The following is a 4,477-nucleotide window of genomic DNA, read 5'->3' on the forward strand; positions in this document are numbered from 1 at the left end:
TTCTTCAAATTGACTGCATTTACATTACGAATTATAAATTGTGTTAAGCTTCCCTTAATACTTGTAACAAATGCCGTTCCCCACCCCACTCAATATCTACTTCATCCACTGCAGTGGTTGATTTAGATATGGTTGGTTTGTTACAAATGCTAAAATTTACTATTGAATCAGATACATACTCAATGTTAAGCTTATACGAATCTACGAATCCTCAATGTTTCACTCACTTTCTCACAGATGGGCAGAGAGTTGGAAAGCATTTCGGGCCACGCCAAGGAGCCAATCTGTCTTCTTCACCGCCGTAAACTACACCTACGGCCCTGATTTTTTATTTATCAGATCAATTTTGACTAAACTGATATTTTGAAATACCTAGGTTGTTCCTTTCTTCTCTTTACGCACCGGGACTGATTTGTTATTCTTGTCTATCAGACCTACCTATTTTGATTAAACTTTTGATAAAGTTGGAAAAATGAAACATCTATTTCTTCCTGCTAATATTTATTGGAGTCAGCGGAATTTACTTGTAAGCTTCTTCTGTACTGTTTCATCCAATATGTTCGTTTGAAGGCAAAAATCACATGTAGATATTCATGTCTGAAAATGTGTCAGTGATAAAATTATGTTTCTGATGATTGGAATCGATACAACTTGTAGGATGCAAGTTTTTCGTAAAGGTAGCAGCAGAAAAATCACGTGTAGATATTCATGTGTGAAAATGTGTCAGTGATAAAATTATGTTTCTGATGATTGGAATCGATACAACTTGTAGGATATGGGGTAAGAATTTAGCATTCTTTTCTTTGACAGCAATGTAATCCTGGAAAAAAGAACAATAATTTTCAAGTTAATTTCCAATGCATAGTTTTCTTAATTCAGATTACTAATCCAACAATGCAAACATTTGGTGATAAGACATTACTTCAAGGCAACAAACAATTCAAATACTTATGTACAAAATTTCATCATCTAATTTAATAAAATTACCTGAAGGGACATGTCACTGACTTGAACATCATCACAACTCCATCTTCCAAACAATTTGATTTCGGGCAACTCAGCTGGAGCTGCTCGGTTCGTTTGAAGGCAAAAATCACGTGTAGATATTCATGTGTGAAAATGTGTCAGTGATAAAATTATGTTTCTGATGATTGGAATCGATACAACTTGTAGGATAGAACTCTCTACGATTTTTTACCCTGCCCCCAAACTTACCACTTACCGAAAATATTAATGGAATAGAATAGAATATTTATCCTGCTGGGATAGGACTGAAAACTCCCTTTACCTCCGCAGACTAGCAAAGGTCTACTGACATATTATGGGGTTTAATCTAGATTCCAAGGCCAGCCATTCAAGCTCAGACCGTCTGACACACGTCGAAAAGTGTGTGGCAGAAAAAGCTTCCGACAAAGGTCTGTGGGAGACCTCAGTCTGAAGCTTTCTCCACCACACACGTTCCAATGGTTTAATAATAATAATAATAATAATAATAATAATAATAATAATAATAATAATAATAATAATAATAAGAATAATATTATAATATTTTTTATTGATAAATTACAGTTATTGATAGGTAATTACCACCCTACTAGATACCAACACATGTCAGTTGGAGAATAAAAATCGTTTTCTTATTAGGTACAAAATAAAATCAACTTACAATAAAAGTAAAAAGGAAGGACGGACTAAAAATTGCAAAATAAAACAACTTGGAATAAATAAAAGTAGACAGAGGTATCAAAAAGTATTTAGTGTCCACGCCGGACGTACCTTAACACAAGTGACCAAACAGGAACTATTATTCGGTAAGGAATAAGATGTGTGACTGTTGTCACCACGTCTACAAGTTTCAAACAATTGATTTGGCATGAAAAGCACGTGAAAATGGCATGATATCCTCTCAATCACGGAGTCTGATTCCGGAGATAAGTTTGCCACGTTCAAAAGGAACGACAATTGAAGCACTTGGTGGTAAATCCAGCCAATGTCTGCCTATGTATTCGAATAAGATGTTTGACTCAGTTGTCACCACGTCTACAAGTTAAAAACAATTGATTTGGCATGAAAAGCACGTGAAAATGGCATGATATCCTCTCAATCAGGGAGTCTGATTCCGGAGATAAGTTTGCCACGTTCAAAAGGAACGACAATTGAAGCACTTGGTGGTAAATCCAGCCAATGTCTGCCTATAGATATTTTATCTATTGAAAATAATTGTTATAAATACCTACTACAAAAGTATTATTTGCTTCGTTTGAGTACCTAAGGTCCTAACAGAAAAGGTATTCAGTGGCGAGTTCTTCATGGAATCTAGGGAAGCACAGCTTGAAGTACCTATTATTTGCTTCGTTTGAGTACCTAAGGTCCTAACAGAAAAGGTATTCAGTGGCGAGTTCTTCATGGAATCTAGGGAAGCACAGCTTCAAGAGAGTAAGAACTCTCTACGATTTTTTACCCTGCCCCCAAACTTACCACTTACCAAAAATATTAATGGAATAGAATAGAATATTTATCCTGCTGGGATAGGACTGAAAACTCCCTTTACCTCCGCAGACTAGCAAAGGTCTATACTTTGACATATTATGGGGTTTAATCTAGATTCCAAGGCCAGCCATTCAAGTTCAGACCGTCTGACAGACGTCGAAAAGTGTGTGGCAGAAAAAGCTTCCGACAAAGGTCTGTGGGAGACCTCAGTCTGAAGCTTTCTCCACCATACACGTTCCAATGGTTTGACGTGACGGTATGTATATGTAAGAGTCAGACCTAGATCTGAGCGTGAGTGAGTAGCTGGCATAAAATCACGAGCAGATCAGCATACTAGGATTTGAATTTAAAGGATTTTGCAGAAACTGAAACCAATCTCGAGTTATGATGAATTTCCCGGGGCGAAGCACGGGAAATCTGTTAGTATCTTATGATGCTAGTGGGTGCCTTATAAAACTGTTTCGTGTTAATTTAACATAGCCTGCGCGTCGCTTCTAATTCTTAGCGTTCGCGCGCCTACCATCACGCTCGATTTTCTTCTTCGGTTACTTACCTGGAGGTACTTGAGAGGCGGGGGCTGTAGGGTCTGGTCGTGACAAGGGATGCATAGGGCTAGGTCTACTGCTCTGGGGGGACTCAGACTTGGTCTCTGGGAGTGGCGGATAGGCTGGCAACATCATTGGGGCTGTGGCTGGTCAGACTGGGACGTTGAAAGATTGAGGACGAATTTCGCCAATTTTATTTTTGTCGCTTTGGTAGTGTGAGGTAGTTGAGATAGTGATTGAATTAAATATTTCTTTTGTCCTACTTCGGCAATTAAAATCAAGCAATTTTAGTTTGAATGATTGAACAATGAACAACTACTACATACTCAGGTTCAAAAGATTTGGCACCGATATTTCAAGGTAGTTGAGATGGTGATTGAATTAAATATTTCTTTTGTCCTACTTCGGCAATTAAAATCAAGCAATTTTAGTTTGAATGATTGAACAACTACTACATACTCAGGTTCAAAAGATTTGGCACCGATATTTCTGATGGTGTTCCTTGTTTCTTTTCCACGTCACAGAAGGATGGTCTCGAGAAATGTAATGTGTTGCATGTCAAGAAAGGAAAAGTGTGCGAGCCTGTCAACATGACCTTATCAAATGATGTTACAATTAGAAATTTCTCTCACTTCTAATATCTGAAGTCCTAGACCTAATTTGTACGCTCATTTTGTTATTTGTAAAGTATAATATCACTATGGAAAATAAAAATATCAATTATTTTAGCCTGATATATCACATATTTGTACATTTTTTTGTATTCCCTTCAATTTCAAGAAAATTTCTCTCACTTCTAATATCTGAAGTCCTAGACCTAATTTGTACGCTCATCATTTTGTTATTTGTAAAGTATATCACTATGGAAAATAAAAATATCAATTATTTTAGCCTGATATATCACATATTTGTACATTGTTTTGTGTTCCCTTCAATTTCAAGAAACCTTTACTTCTGGTCATGAAGTTTGCCTGCGGACGAAGATCAAGAAATTTTTCACAGACAACAACCAGGATTTCGACAAAAATAAACAAACATTTCTTTTTACTTTTATAACACATAAATAGATCAAGAAATTTTTCACAGACAACAACCAGGATTTCGACAAAAATAAACAAACATTTCTTTTTACTTTTATAACACATAAATAGTTAGGTGGGCACAAACAAAATTCGATGCAAAATGTTCATTGTTCTCTGAGACATATTTAGATAGGTAGCTACTTAGGGTACGTTCTTCTTTAAAAGGGAAACCGAAATAGTATTACAAAATCTCAATATGAAATTTCAATAATATCAATTTGACACATGACGTGGAAAAAAGTTCGGTCCGTGTTACTTCTTAGGTTCCATGATGTAAAGATTAATTTTTACTGTCTGCAAATTTTACAAGACATCTCAAAGAACAATGTGTTTTATACACAGTAAATTTATCACATGAGA

The 4,477-nt window shown here is 36.0% G+C and overlaps 2 long non-coding RNA genes across 2 annotated transcripts; one reads left to right on the forward strand and one right to left on the reverse strand.

Annotated features, from left to right (window-relative positions):
* The first annotated feature begins 285 nt into the window (after nucleotides 1–285).
* On the forward strand, nucleotides 286–3,780 carry LOC103513821. Its single transcript, XR_541619.2, has 2 exons — nucleotides 286–562; nucleotides 3,655–3,780. It is a non-coding gene; the product is annotated as an uncharacterized LOC103513821 (long non-coding RNA).
* Nucleotides 777–1,080, reverse strand: LOC113469324. Its single transcript, XR_003392776.1, has 2 exons — nucleotides 988–1,080; nucleotides 777–820 (listed from the first exon to the last, which is right to left on the reverse strand). It is a non-coding gene; the product is annotated as an uncharacterized LOC113469324 (long non-coding RNA).
* Nucleotides 3,781–4,477: the final 697 nt, after the last annotated feature.

Source organism: Diaphorina citri, unplaced genomic scaffold, assembly GCF_000475195.1.
Source record: "Diaphorina citri unplaced genomic scaffold, Diaci psyllid genome assembly version 1.1 scaffold1031, whole genome shotgun sequence".
NCBI lineage: Eukaryota > Metazoa > Arthropoda > Insecta > Hemiptera > Psyllidae > Diaphorina > Diaphorina citri.